This window comes from Rana temporaria, chromosome 5 (genome assembly GCF_905171775.1).
Source record: "Rana temporaria chromosome 5, aRanTem1.1, whole genome shotgun sequence".
Lineage (NCBI taxonomy): Eukaryota > Metazoa > Chordata > Amphibia > Anura > Ranidae > Rana > Rana temporaria.
The window spans coordinates 344,536,923-344,553,761 of record NC_053493.1 but is presented as its reverse complement, the minus strand read 5'-3'; positions in this window follow the sequence as shown (position 1 = coordinate 344,553,761).

The following is a 16,839-nucleotide window of genomic DNA, read 5'->3' as shown; positions in this document are numbered from 1 at the left end:
TGTGCCCAGCCGTGCCATTCTGCCAACGTATATGTGCAGGAGGCAGTCCTTAAGTGGTTAAAATGACACGAAAATCCCAGAAATTCTGATGAAAATGCATTCAGACAAAAACGAATGTACATGTCTAATGCATATTAATAAACTTTGCTTATACACAACCGACTGATTCTTCTTATCCAACCCAGATGCCTGTTCATAACCAACTGAAGGGCCTCTGACCAAAAATAGAACTTCCAAGAATTATAGCACTGCGTTATTAGCCTGGGTTCACACTGATGCAAATTTACAGTGCGTTTGGTGTGTTTAGGAACACACAGATTTGCAGGTCATGTAAAAAGCATAGTGTTCCATGGCTTTTGTTAACATCTATGCGTTGCAAGAAAAGAAAAAAAGGTTTATTGACTGTGGGTGCGATGCAAATTCCTATGGTGCAGTGCAAATTTTATCTTCACAGGCTTCAATTGAACTTGCAAAAAACCTTGCAGCACACAGTTCACATCTCTGCGAATTGTTCACTGTCTGCCTCCTGAAAGCCGTGGTAAATTCACACCTGTCAACCTTTAAAACGCAAGACAAATTCACACCTCACACAGGACAAAAAAATGATGAAATTCGCATACATCGCATCACAGTAGTGTGAACCTAGGCTAAAAGTCATAACATGATATCATAGGGAGTTAAGAATCCTGACCCACAATCAACTGTACAGGCCAAACATAAGAGCAGATAGGCTATTTTTTGTGGAACATTCTTTATCCACTTGCTGACCGCCCAATAGCAGTTTTACTGCTACAGGACCGCAACTGTGCGCTGGATCACCTATATATGCACATGATCATGCACCTCCGCCTGCAGGGGGTGTACGCACTATGCCGGCCGTCCGATATTTCACAGTAGAAGCGATCTGCAGGTGCCAGGCACTCAATGTCCACCGGCACCTACCGAATATCGGCAGAGTTACGTTATTACAGGGGGGAAGGGATGAATTTTGTGTTCCTGCGAAGCAGGAACTAAAATCCATGTCTTCCCTTGAAAAAGCAGCACACATAGTAAACACAAACACTAGCTAGGCACACATTTAACACTTTGACTGCCCTAGATGTTTGACCCCCTTCACAGCCAGTGTCACTGGTTTCCGCAAAGTGGCAAAAGTGGCAGTTAGTGTCCAATTGGCTGGCTGCCACCATTACGAGTATAAATAAAATATATAAATAAAAAATTCAGTATATATTCCATAGTTTGTAGATGCTATAACGTTCATGTAAACCAAACAATATACACTCATTGTGATTTTTTCTACCAAAACAAGAATATACAGAATATATACTGGCCTAAATTCAAGAATTTTTTTTTTTTAATTTTTATTGGATATGCTTTATAGCAGAAAGATTCAAGATTGTCTGCCTTTTTTTATTTATAGTGCAAAATTTAAAAACCCAGTGGTGATCAAATACCACAAAAAGAAAGCTATATTTGTGGGGAATAAATTACATACATTTTATTTGGGTACAGCATTACATGACCGCACAATTGTCAGGTAAATTAACACAGTACCGCATCGCAAAAAGTGGCCTGGTCATGAAGGGGAGTAAATCTTCTGGAGGTCAAGTGGGTAATTCTTAGGGTCAAATGTTACTAAAGTGGAATTCCAGTTTAAACCTGACTAGCCTTAAACATGTCTCCTCTCAATCCTTACACCAATGCTGACTAACCTGTATAAAATAGACTTACCTATTTTCAGCCTTTTCCATTCCAGTCATGTTATCTGGCTTCCCTGTGTCAGCAGGCAGTGGCTGCAGGGGAGAGGAGGGAGTGCCAACAACTGATGTGCCATAGAAGCCTATGGGTGACATCAATGCTCAGGCTATACCAGCTGGCACAGGGGATCGCAAGACTGGACCAGAGTGGGCTCAAAATGGATAAGTATAGATATCTTTTTTACACAAGTTAGTCACCATAGATGTTAGGAAGGGGAGAAGAAATTTTAAAGGCTTGTTAGGTTTAATCTGGAATTCCACTCTAACCCTTTCACCGCCAGGTCTGTACATCGTACGGACCCAACGACGGGGGGGTATTACACACAATCCGGTGGCTGCAGCCACTGGGATTGTGTGTAAAACTGACAGGCTCCTGCCGCTGCCACCCGATCACTCTCACACACCCCTGGTACCGGCGCCCCCATCCTGCTCGCACGCTCCCACCATGCTTACCGGGCTCTGGTTGCCCATCGGCAGGCCCGGAACAGTCATGGGGGATGCCAGTGCGTAGAGGGCAAAGTGAAGAGTCGATACACGTCCGCTCTCCTCTTCTTGCACTGACCCGGAAAGCGATGTAATATCCAGGTCACGTTCTCGGTGCCCCCAGCTCGCCTTGCCGATGTAGGATGTTTTTTGCAATGCGATCTGCATTGCAAAACATTCAGTGAAATACATGAGAGATATGCAGGGTCTAAAAGAGAACCTGACAGTTAGGGGGCTGAAAACAAATGTGCGCCACACTTTTCAGATATTTATGTGTAAAAAATTGTGAAAAACAATTATCATTTTCCTTCCACTTCACAATTATGTGTCATTTTGTGTTGGTCTATCACATAAAATCTCAATAAAATACATTTACTTTTTTGTTTATAACATGACAAAAATTTGGAAAATATCAAGGGGTATGAATAGTTTTTCAAGGCACTGTAGCTTATTGCTATCATAACTAATTAAAGTGGGTGAAGTATAACAAAAGTTTCCTACTCTTCATTTATGTTTTTGTTTAAAATATGCTGGCAAATGCAGTCCTCATACATACATATAGATTTCAGAACAGCAATGGTAGAATGGCAAGGGCACCTTTACAGGTTGAAGTCCAGGAGTCTTTATTCTGAATTAAAAATAATTGCAGTGGCATCTCAGTTCTGAAGCAAGAATAAATGCTATATGCTAGGGAAAACTTGCTGATTGAAGTAATTCATGTATAATCATTCATTTTGGAATAAATTAATATGACCTCTTTGCTGTGCCATATTTTCACTATATGTTAAAATGACAACACTAAGCACGTTAAATGACTAAGAATAATGTCTCTCATTTGTTGTACTTAATGAAAGTGGATTTTTGGCTCTTTAGGCATGCTAAATCCACAAAGCACATACTAATTTAAAATATCTTTACTTATGAGTATTATAAATGTAAGTTTTTTAGACAAATTAAAAATGCCATTTTTTAACTCATTTCTATCTGTCTAGTTTAGTTTAAACTTTATTAACAATTAGAACCTGATGCATTGCATAGCCCTCAGACCAGCAAACATGTTTGTGCATTAAAGAGCCAATCAGGTCAAAAGGATCATTCTGTTTTTAATTTTTTTTTATTTACCCATTAACTTAATTAGTTGTTTGAGGCAAATGCAGCAAACCTTTATTAAATCAGTGCCTTAATATTATTCCAATATTTATATTACCTGATTTTTCCCAGAAATACGTCACATGCAGTTTTCAATAATGCTTAAATACAGAGAAGATGTTGGGTATTTGATTGCTGTCTATATATCACTGTATTTGCTATATGGCAAGAAGATACTTCTTATTAAAGGAGAGCTCCAGAAATAATACGATAAGCCATAAAAGCAAAAAAAAAGATAAAGGTTACACCACACTGCCAAAATTGAGGACATCATTTTTATTATAACACATAGATAGAAAAACATTGTATCAGTTTACCAACACTGATTTCACATATCAGTCATGGGCTTTTCCCAACTTCCTAAGAACTACAGTCTCAAGCTTCGTACACACGACCGAGGAACTCGACGGGCGAAACACATACAGTAGGTGAACCCGATTTTGTGTCAATCTCGCTCTCTTTCTCAGCGAGATTGAGCACCTACGAGCCCCATCGCGGGAGCCAGCGCCGAGCTGGCTTGCCGCGATGGATACAGAGCCGTCATAGAAGCGACGGGAGATCCGACTTGGATTCCCGCCAATTCTACACGTGTGCGGCGTTTGTTATGAATCCTGAAGGGGAAGTCCCCGCCGGATTTTAAATAAAAATCCGGCATGGGTCCCCCCTCAGGAGCATACCGGGCCCTTAGGTCTGTTATGGGTTGTAAGGAGAGCCCCCCTACGCCGGAAAAAACGGCGTAGGGGGTCCCCCTACAATCCATACCAGACCCGTATCCAAAGCACGCTACCCGGCCAGCCAGGAAGGGAGTGGGGACGAGCGAGCGCCCCCCCCCCTCCTGAGCCGTACCAGGCTGCATGCCCTCAACATGGGGGGGTTGGGTGCTCTGGGGCAGGGGGGCGCACTGCGGCCCCCCCCACCTCAGAGCACCCTGTCCCCATGTTGATGAGGACAGGGCCCCTTCCCGACAACCCTGGCCGTTGGTTGTCGGGGTATGCGGGCGGGAGGCTTATCGGAATCTGGGAGCCCCCTTTAATAAGGGGGCCCCCAGATACCGGCCCCCCACCCTAAGTGAATGAGTATGGGGTACATCGTACCCCTACCCATTCACCTGCAAGAAAAGTGGTAAAAACACAAATAAACCACACAGTGTATTAAAATATTTTATTTTTCTGCTCCGGAGGCCGCCCCCTGTCTTCTTTATTAGCTCTTTTACCAGGGGGGGCTTCTTCTTTGACGTCATCGGGTGGGTGGGGGCCGCCGTCTGGTTCTCTTCCACCGCCGGGGGGGGGTGGCTTTTAAAAAAGCCCCCACCCCCCCGGCGGGTTTCCTCCGGCGTCTTCGGCGGGGCTCTTCTTCTTCCGCTATCCCGACGGGTCTTCTCAACTCTCCGGGGTTCTCCTTCTGTCTTCGCCGCTCTCCGTTGTTGACTCGTCGCACCCCGGTTCTTCGTCTCGCTGTCCGGTGTCTTCTTCCGTGATGTACGTCTTCTCCTTCCGTGCTGTGATGAGTTCTTCTTCCGTGCTGTGACGTCATGTTCTTCACTTCTCTCCTTCTCCCGATGTTGCCACGCCGGTCCTCCTCGCTGAAATGACGGATGCACGCCTTGCATCGGACCTATATAGGCCTCACAGTCCCATCATGCTCTGTACCTACCCATGTGATACCTACCACGTGGGTAGGTATCACATGGGTAGGTACAGAGCATGATGGGACTGTGAGGCCTATATAGGTCCGATGCAAGGCGCGCATCCGTCATTTCAGCGAGGAGGACCGGCGTGGCAACATCGGGAGAAGGAGAGAAGTGAAGAACATGACGTCACAGCACGGAAGAAGAACTCATCACAGCACGGAAGGAGAAGACGTACATCACGGAAGAAGACACCGGACAGCGAGACGAAGAACCGGGGTGCGACGAGTCAACAACGGAGAGCGGCGAAGACAGAAGGAGAACCCCGGAGAGTTGAGAAGACCCGTCGGGATAGCGGAAGAAGAAGAGCCCCGCCGAAGACGCCATAGGAAACCCGCCGGGGGGGTGGGGGCTTTTTTAAAAGCCACCCCCCCCCGGCGGTGGAAGAGAACCAGACGGCGGCCCCCACCCACCCGAAGACGTCAAAGAAGAAGCCCCCCCTGGTAAAAGAGCTAATAAAGAAGACAGGGGGCGGCCTCCGGAGCAGAAAAATAAAATATTTTAATACACTGTGTGGTTTATTTGTGTTTTTACCACTTTTCTTGCAGGTGAATGGGTAGGGGTACGATGTACCCCATACTCATTCACTTAGGGTGGGGGGCCGGTATCTGGGGGCCCCCTTATTAAAGGGGGCTCCCAGATTCCGATAAGCCTCCCGCCCGCATACCCCGACAACCAACGGCCAGGGTTGTCGGGAAGGGGCCCTGTCCTCATCAACATGGGGACAGGGTGCTCTGAGGTGGGGGGGGCCGCAGTGCGCCCCCCTGCCCCAGAGCACCCAATCCCCCCATGTTGAGGGCATGCAGCCTGGTACGGCTCAGGAGGGGGGGGGGGCGCTCGCTCGTCCCCACTCCCTTCCTGGCTGGCCGGGTAGCGTGCTTTGGATACGGGTCTGGTATGGATTGTAGGGGGACCCCCTACGCCGTTTTTTCCGGCGTAGGGGGGCTCTCCTTACAACCCATAACAGACCTAAGGGCCCGGTATGCTCCTGAGGGGGGACCCATGCCGGATTTTTATTTAAAATCCGGCGGGGACTTCCCCTTCAGGATTCATAACAAACGCCGCACACGTGTACAATTGGCGGGAATCCAAGTCGGATCTCCCGTCGCTTCTATGACGCGCTTGCTGGAATGTGCTGTCACTATTCCAGTGAGTGTGAGATGTCGGCGAGATCTCGGCACCCTGTCGCCGAGTATCAGCGCGACGCTGTCGTGCTAAAAGCACAATATCACAAACACCTACTGTAGTTTTCCTCGTCGAGTTCCTTTTTAGGCTGTCGAGGAACTCGACAAGCCAATTTTCTCCATTCCCGTCAAGGAAATAGAGAACATGCTCTCTTTTTGGCTCGTTGAGTTTCTCGGCAGTTTCCTCGACGAAAATGTACACGCGACCGGTTTCCTCGGCAAAAAAATATCTCCCAGCAAGTTTCTTGCTGGTTTTTGCCGAGAAACTCGGTCGTGTGTACGAGGCCTCAGAATGTTGTTGACAAAGACTAGGTGTTTTTAATTTCTTTCTGTCTTTTTACTCATTAAAGTAAATCTTTCCCAAGAAAAAATTGAGAGTTGCCATTGCTGACTTTCTAAAGATGCTGATTGCCTAGCTATTGCACTGACTTTCTGGCTTCAATACTTTCAATTACTGACCCTGTACAAGTTAGCAGATTAGGAAACTTAAGCCTGGTACACACTATGAGTTTTTTTTTCTTTCAGTACAGTAGAGCGATCTCCCCCACTGAGCTGTTGTGTTCTGGCAGTGGGACTCCCCCCCACCCCTCCCCGCGCCGCCAGAACACTTTGCTCTGCGCTCTTAGCCATTGACTGAGAGTGCTGATCAGGAGATGGTTGGCTGCTGGTTTTCCAGCATGCTCGTCTAACAGAAGCTGGCTTCAGATGGACCAGCTGACATACACTTGGGCCAAATGTCGGACATTTTTTTTTGAACCAGCCGATGTTGCCTGGCATTCAGCCCGTGTGTAGAGTACAGTGTGAAGAGTACAGCGTAGAAGTCTTTATCTGTGTAGTCATTCCAGCCAGAGCTAGAAAGCCAGGTGGTCACCAGGACATCTATGCAGCAAACAATTTAAAATGAGACACAGTAGTTGCAGTCTCTTTGTTGCTTTTAGTAAAGGTTTCTGTACTATGTTGGGTGCATTTTAACACTCATATGCAGTTCAGGAAGCACAGATTCATAACTGCAATATCAAATGGCCAAGAAGTACAGTGGGGATCGAAAGTTTGGGCACCCCAGGTAAACATTTGTATTAATGTGCATAACAAAGCCAAGGAAAGATGGAAAAATCTCCAAAAGGCATCAAATTACAGATTAGAGATTCTTATAATATGTCAAAAAAAGTTAGATTTTATTTCCATCATTTACAATTTCAAAATGACAGAAAACAAAAAAATTGCGTATGCAAAAGTTTGGGCACCCTGCAGAATTTATAGCATGCACTGCCCCCTTTGCAAAGCTGAGACCTGCCAGTTGTCATGGATTGTTCTTAATCATCGTCTGGGAAGACCAGGTGATGTCAATCTCAAAGGTTTTAAATGCCCAGACTCATTTGACCTTGCCCCAACAATCAGCACCATGGGTTCTTCTAAGCAGTTGGAGATTTTTTTAATCTTTCCTTGGCTTCGTTATGCACATTAATACAAATTTTTACCTGGGGTGCCCAAACTTTCGATCCCCACTGTATATATCACTTTTTGGTACATACTGACAGATTGGATTACAAAACAGCTAAAAATGCAATTTCAGGGGAGTGTCCTAGCCAGGGATCAAGATGGAAGCTCAGATTTAATCCTCTTTACTTCCCCAGGTGAGCACAGCAGCCTAGAAGACCTTAGCCTGCTGAAAACACCTCCGGGAAGGGAGGCCAGGACACACAGGTACAACTTGTTGTGTAGGAAAAAAAGGCACCGGCAGGAAACAAAGGCACCAGCTCAGAGGAAATCCCAAGATGGCACTAAGGAGGCTGACCACTCTGCCTACCCACCACAGCAACACAGGAATGATGCAAAGGAATCCTTCCTGGACATGAAGGATGCCTCACAGGATCCCCTATCTCCCACAGCAGCTGACAGAGGTAAGCGGGCTGCTCATTCTCCTGCTTACTTCTCACAAAAGCTGTCAAGAAACATCACTGGGCTGAATCAGCCAGAGCACAAGCCTCATCTCCCTGCAGATAATGCAGAACCCTTTGCTGCCTTTCTGGCCTCTGACTCCCCTGCATCTGAAAGCATGTTAAAGGCAATGCTTCTTTCCCCTCCAGACTGGTTTGCACAATGAGCTTAAATCATCCATCTCCAAAATATCAAATAGGCTGGAATGTGTGGAGGAGCACACAGAGTATCTAAAATCCCAGATAGGGGTAATGGTCAAGGAACATGATGAAATGGTGGATGAGGAGCAGGCATAAGTGATTCACAAACTAGTGCTCAAATTGGAGGATTTAGAGGATGACTTCCGCCATAATAATATTAAGCTGAGGAAAATATAAAAAGTGTTCAAACAAAGTGATTTAAACCCTTATCTGCAGCGGCTGTTTTTAAAACTCATCCCTGACCTCACTCCATGAGACCTCCTCATGGATAGAGCTCATAAAATTTCCAAACCGGCCTACCTCCCAGACACAGTTGAACGGGATGTCCTGGTAAGGTTATATTCCTTTCTCCTCAGAGCTGCTAGATCCACCCATTTGCTATCTTCATCTTATATTGGAGTGGCCCTCTTTCAACATTTCTCTGGGGCTACATCCCAGAGAAGGAAGGAGTTTGCTTACATTATCATCATTTTTCAGGACCACAACATGATCTACTGTTGGGGTTTCCCCACTTAGCTCCTGGTTACACACTAAAACCAGCAGGTTGCCATCACTTCCCCAAAGGATGGCCTAAAAAACTCAATAAGTGAGTCCTGACACCCTCACATCATCTGATTGCTCACGCAACAACACTTCTTCTAAACTCAGACCATCATGATAGGCCACAAGCAAACCTTAATTTTGCCTTAATATTGTTATTTATTGTTAGTTCCTATAGCTATTTTTACTTGTTCTGTGCCTTACACTCATCCAGGTATCATTCCTATCTCCTTCTCTTCTACAATACCATCTTTACTGTGCTACCACTCTTTGTGGTGCTCCTTCTCTGCTCCCTGCTACTGCCACCAAAGTCACAGCCCAATGTCACTCTGCATCACCTTTATCAATGCGAAAGCACCTAATAGCCCCTTTAAAAGGTCCAGACTATGGAAAGGAGCCCTTTCACAAAAAGCTGCCATTATCTGCGTACAAGAGATGCAGTTTATGCAAGGTAAAGCACCTTCATAGCATAGATTGTTTCCACACAGCTTTTTTACCAATGCTTTTATGTCATATGCAATTCCCTCTCCCAGCGCCAACGTGTGGAAGTGGACCCTCTGGGCAGATACCTCATCCTAGATGTTTTCTTTAATAACTCACCTCTAGCACTCGTCAATATAGAGTATATGCAGCAAATACCCATCAGAAACGTTTTTACAGAACAGTTTTTAAAAAACTTGTTCATTACCAAAAGGATTACATAATTTTATGCAGAGATTTCAATGACATAGCAGACAAAGCCCTTGACTCATCTAGCTCATGGAGTTGGGCCGAACACCTCCCAGTTCACGCCAGAACTCTCGAACATCGCAAAAGTTCTAACTGAGAACCCTTTTAAAGATCTTTGGACCCAAAAGGGCCCATTTTGAAGACTTATATGCAAGTTATTCACCATAAAAAGTGTATGGGGGCCCAGGTACTGCCCTGGGGGATCAATGCAAACATTTTTTTTTTAAAAGATCGTTTTGACAGGAGCAGCGATTTTAATGATGCTTAAAGTGAAACAATAAAAATTTAAAATTCCTTTAAATAGAGTTCCTGGGAGTTCCCCTTAGTCTGCCTGTAAAGTGGCACATCTGTACCATATATAGAACCTGCTGCACAAAAAAAATTACATTTATAAAGAAAAAACAAAATTACATTTAAATTGCCAGCAATACTAAACCATTGCCGGCAATACAAAATGGATTGGTATGGATTTTAAGGGGAGCCCCATGATAAAAAAAAATCCCCCAAAATCCATACCAGACCCTTATCCAAGCATGCAGCCTGGCAGATCTAGAAAGGGGGAGGGCGACCGAGCGCCCCCTTCATAACCATACCAGGCCTCATGCCCCCAACATGGGGGGTGCTTCTTCTCAACAACCCTGGGCGGTAGTTGTAGGGATCTGCAGGCAGAGGACTTATCGGAATCTGGAAGCCCTCTTTAACAAGGGGCCTCCCTGATCCCGACCACTCCCTATGTGAATTGTACCCCTACTCATTCACCAACACAAAATATAAAAAATAAATAAAAGACAGGATGCAGTTTTTAATAACTCCTTTATTAAAAAAAATGAAAAAACATTGTCTAACAATGAAGATCCATCATCAATCATGACATTTGTCACACCATCGGACCCGAGAAAAATAAAAATTATCTGCCCACAACAAAGGCTAACCAGCAAATGCCTGACCTGCTGTTTGTCAGATAAGGGGCAAATCCACCTAGTGACATCACCTAGTGGCACCGGCCATTGACATCACCAACCCCCCCCATTTTGAGTGCATGTAGCCTGGTATGGTATGGGGGGGCGCTCATTCGCCCTACCTTCCTGACCTGCGGGCTGCATGTTCAGATAATGGTCTGGTATGTATTTTGGTAGGACCCCATGCCATTTTTCTTATTTTGGCGTGAGGTTCCCCTTAAAATCCATACAAAGACCGAATGCCTGATCAGTGCCTGATATGGATATGGGGGATCCCCTGCACCGTTTTTCTTTCACTTTTTTCCATTGCCAGCAATGTTTTTGTTTTCATTCAGCTGTCAACTGGGAAGCCCAATGACAGCTGATGATTCATCCATTATTAAGGACACAGTGGCCCGCTCCTTAACAACCAGCTATGCACTATGCAGCCCGCCGAGCTCGTCACAAATTTGGGTATCCGCAGAACGGTGAATAGGTGATATTTGGACCGAACTTTTGCTGGCCTTCGAAAACTGTTCGCCCAACTGTTCTAGTTCATTTCGATCAGGACCTACAGCCCTCTCCTGCCAAGAAAACCTTGGCACACCTCCCACTCTCCACATTGAAACTGATTTGTGAGTACCTGTCTATCGCCACATGGACTTCTGCTGGTTTCAACACCATTGAAAACCTCTTTGATAATGAAGGAATACACACCTTCCAAGATCTTCACGGTAAATATAAAATTCCCCATCAAGACTTCTACAAGTACCTCTGGATTAGGCATGCTATGAGATCTGTTCTATGGTCGGAGTCCTCCTTGATAGCGGACATTACAGAGGGTTATAAATGGTCATATGGGATAAAGTTCATAAGAGGGAAAAATGGGATTTTAATTCACCACTAATGCCAATAAAAGATTCATATTATTTTACACCGGGGTTAGAAAAGATATCCGGTAAATGGATAAAAAAAAAGAATGCTCAGCTGAAGGACGTCATGACGAGAGATAAATTAAATACCTATGAAGAATTGAAGGAAAAAGGAGAGATAATAGAGATAAACGAATGGCGGTATGCCCAGTTAAAACATTTTTTTGAGGCTCTCCCACAGCCGCATAGATCAGCAGAAAATTTACGCCCACTCGAAAGAATTAGTCAAGGACAAACAGGGAAAGAAGTTATCTCCAAGATCTATAAGAATTTCATAGAAGTTGATCGTTTGGACATTCCACCATGTATTAAAAAGTGGGAGGAGGAATTGGGATCCTCGTTAAATATTCAAGAATTAAAACAAATATGGAGAAGAGTGTACACTTCATCAGCAAATAGTAAAATAATTGAGTTAAACTATAAATGCCTAATCCGATGGTACATCACTCCAGACAAGGCTCACAAATATAAGAAAGAAGCCTCAGAGATGTGCTGGCGCGGATGTGGGCAGATCGGAAATATGGCCCATATATGGTGGCAGTGTCCAAAAATCAAAGTGTATTGGAGAAGAATTAGACAATTAATTACGGAAATAACGAACACAGAGATTCCAGATGACCCCTGGGGATGTTTGCATCAGAGGATAAGATTATCTACGAAACAATACCAGAAAAGTCTCTTACCCCACATGTTAACCACAGCTAAAAGCCTGATAGCCAGTCATTGGCACGAAAGGGAAAGTCCTCCCATTAAAGAATGGTGCAATAAAATGAATTATATTCAAAACTTAGAATTTCTAAGGTTAAGTGACTCAGATAGTTTAGAGGAATTTGAAAAGATATGGTCTAAATGGATGGAGTTCAAAAATTCCATGACATTCGCGGAGCTTATGGGTGCATAGGGTATAATACTTGATAAGATATTTTCGGACTTAAAAGGACGGACTCTATATAAGAAAGCCTCAAAATAAGAGAGGAAAAAAAAAAAAAGAGTCAGAAAGGCAACTGGAGTCCCAGGGGATGGGGTGGGGAGGAGGTGGAAAATGGGGGTATAAGGGTTACAAGAATTAAAGGTGAAATGTTTAAAGATATGATAAAATACATACGATAGAAGTAAAAAAAAAAAAAAAAAAATCACTTTTAAAAATTTCCACATATGATGCGAAACCAGGAAGGAGATATGGCGGGCAAATGAAAGGCGGGTAAAACTCGCGACCTTCCATTGCAAATGGTTATGTCTGAGGTGGAATAAAAAAAAAAAAAATGGTCATACTTTTACTCACATAAGTCTCATACTTCTACAGACTCCTGATCATCCCACCCAACTCACAAAAGCGAACAATGAGGAAACACACTCTTAACTTCTCAGAAGACTTAATAACTTTCCACTTACTGTAGCTTCTCGCAATACCATAAGATTCTTCAAATTTCTCTCACACGGGGGAATCAGCTCAAAAGCTTCTACATCATTGGTATCATACCCCTATTAAACTCTCTCATCATTTTCCTTCTCGTTAACTTTCTTGCTGGAGGCAATGTGGCTGTCCTGGATCATCTGTTCAAATATGATAGACTTTTCCGATACTATTACCCTTCAGGGGAGATTTACAAGTTTTCATAGCAAGCGTAACTGGTAAACGAAAACAATCACACATCAGTTGGCTTTGCTGGGACTGGGCTTGGAAATTGGCCCAGGCACTTCCATGCTTTTCTAACACACACCTTTATTTTCCATCACACACAAATGTAAAGGTAAAGTTTCCCCATCTATCCAACAACGTATTAGCATTCTTAATCAACACCTACACTTAAGCGGAGTTCCACCCAAAAATGGAACTTCCGCTTTAAGGGAAGGTGACCCCCTGGCATGCCACATTTTGGGAGGGGGGTCGGAAACCCTCTTTTTAGAGGGTTTCAGCTCCCACTTCCTCCCTGGGCACTGCGGCACCGGAAGGAAGGTCCCATCTGCCCCCTCCCTCTCTGCAATCATCTGGGACATGTCACAGGTCCCAGATGATTGCTAAGCCAATCACGGTGCGCAGCGTGGCTCACGCATTCGAAGTACGTCCCCGGCTGTGAAGCCACAGCCGGGTGCCCACAATAGTGATGCAGGCACCGTGGAGAGGAGGGAGAGACGAGCTGGGCTTCATTCCCCCGCATTGCAGGACCCTGGGACAGGTGAATGTCCGATTATTAAAAGTCAGCAGCTGCAGTATTTGTAGCTGCTGACTTTTAATATTTTTATTTTAGTAGGGACTCCGTTTTAAGTTTGCCAAAGCCCACTTGACCCTGCCCAAATTTATGTCAGAATAATCTCCTGGGCTGTCTGACCCTGGAAGCCACATGATTGCTTAATATCAAACCTTTAATTTGCACCTGAAGCACACACATGTACTATTTATCTTTGCATCCACACCGAGTCCTAGCCACAGCAGAACCACACTCCACAATACTGAATTACTCATTGTTTTTAATAGGGTTTAAAATTATCTAACTTCTCTGCACCCTCCTGCTCAGACCCGAATCGCAACCAAATCAGTGAAAAGACCTGACCTCAGGCACCAACCACGCATTTGTGAACCTGGCCTGAAGGGAAGTTTACATTTTCCCCTAACTTGTGAATGATGTGAAGTTCTGTTGCTGACTTCCATCATCCAATCATATGCAAGCAAAAAATATATATATTTTTTATTTTCTTTGCGCATGATTGGGTATTTCACTTTATTCACTAAAATAAGGGAACATTCCCTTGCAAAAGGGATAGCCAATTTCCCATTGGTAAATCAACTATGTCTCATAACAGTAAGTGAAGATGCACTTACAATTAATTGCTGCAGCAAATGTTTTTATTTTTTGAGACAATAATTCTAAGTTACCTTATTATCACAGCAATTGTGTTAATTTACAAAGAAATGTAGAACATAAATGTGTAAAACTAATCAGATGGACATGTAGCTGTTAGAAAACTGACAGCCAAATCCCTCTTGTTGCTCAGGGTAACTCAAATGCCTTTCCCAGTTTTCCAGCAAGAGCCAATAACACATGGAAAACTTTCCTAATCATGCATTTATGCCATCCCCTATAATCAATAAATGAATTAACATTTGCATTTTAGAACTGTGTTTCAGTAACCAATTAGTCATAAATCACCTTGACGTTTAAATAAAGCATATATATATATATTTTCCACTAAGCCACATAGTTCATCTTATATTCCTATATTAGAACACTGACACTCATGATTTCTCAGTGGAAACCTTCCAAACAATGACATCACATATTCAAGCAAAAGAACTGGAATTGTAAAATGATACATTTTTCTCAAACAGTTTATATATATATATATATATATATATATATATATATATATATATATATATATATATATACATATATATACATATATACTGTATATAATTATGCACAGTGGGCCAAATCCACAAAGCAGATGCGCCAACTTAACTCGAGATTTCTAATTTTACTCCGCGCGTATCTTTGCGCCCGATCCTCAAAACGAGTTACGCATTAAAATCCGGATTTTACGTCCTACCTAAAATGATTACACCGGCGCATCCTCGGACGCAAATTACGCTAGTCACGCCGCTGTTTTTGATAGGCAAAGATGCAAATGAGGGAGATAGGGCGATCCACATAATTAAGTGTGTGCGCCATAGATTACACCCTGTGCGCACCTGTTAGTTTCCCTGCGCAAATTTACACGTTATAAAAGCAGCCCTAATTTTACACATGCTGTGTAAAGGTCTGCTGAAGCAACAGCATTGAGGAAAAGCTGAGAACACATATTTGCTGGACTTCAAACTGTCTGCCAACATGCCCGGGCCATCCATGATCCTAGCAGCACTCGCTACTTTAGAGGCACAAAGAAGGAGGAGGGCACAGAGGAGGAGGAGGAGGGCACAGGAGAGGGTATACCGCCCATGCCGAGAACTCTTTGGCATGCCTGCTTCTGAGGTCTATGGCAACTTCCGTTTTAACCGGGAAGCCATCCTGGAATTAACCAGAATCCTGCAGGATGATCTCACCACCCCAACCCAACGATCCCATGCCCTGCCACCTCTCATCAAGGTAATGGCAACACTCCATTTCCTTGCCACTGGGTCTTTCCAACGCACATGTGGAGGTCTGTCTGGGATGGCACAATCCTCCATGAGCAGGTGTGTCCATCAAGTAGTCCCTGCAATACTGAGACGCATGGCCAATCAATTTAAAAAACCCACCCAGGAGGACCAGCGATTGCAAACCATGACGGACTTTTACAACATTGCCCGATTCCCACGGACCATCGGGCCATTGATTGTACACATGTGGCACTACAGCCCCCCCATGAGACAGAGCACCTGTTCCGGAATCGGAAGCACTGGCATTCCATAAATGTCCAGGTAATCGTGGATGCCCATGGCCTCATCTGGCACGTCTGTGCAAAATTCCCGGGATCCTGCCATGACAGCTATATATTCCGGCAGACCAAAATCTCCCGAGATTTGGAACAGAACATGTATGGAGACAGCTGGCTGATTGGTGAGTGACATGGGTGTCAGGTATGTCCCCCCCCCATGATGCAGACATCACAATGGGCACATGCATGACTAACATCCTTATGTCTTTTCCCTTACAGGTGACTCTGGATATGCCCTGGGACCACATATGATGACCCCATTCAGGAACCCCCAAACCCCAGGAGAGCAACGCTACAATGAGGCTCACATTCGCACCCGGGCAGTTGTGGAGCGCACATTTGGACTGCTGAAGTCCCGCTTCAGATGCCTGGATAAGTCTGGGGGTACATTGTTGTATTCCCCAGACTTTGTGTGCCAGATCATCGGTGCATGTTGCGTACTGCACAACTTTGCCATGAGAAGGGGACTGCAGATTGACATACGTGCTGACCTGACCCCCCACCCAGGCAATCCCCCCCTAACCCACTCTACCCGGTCTGCTGAGGGCACAGCAGCCAGGAGACGCCTCGCAGAAGGCATTTTTTCACAGTAAACGCACATGAATAATGTCACAATGAGAATGTTTCTTTTCACAGTAAACGCACATGAATAATGTCACAATGATAATATTTGTTTTCACAGTAAACGCACATGAATAATGTCACATTGAGAATGTTTTTTATTCCTAGTAAACGCAGATTAATTATGTCACAATGAGAATGCATGAATGCACACCACTGTTGTCCCTAGCACAGACACATCACATGCACATGAATTGCAACCAGTGGCCCGGGGGCCACATGTGGCCTGCAAAGCCCTCAGATGTGGCCCTTGACTTCCTGCTCT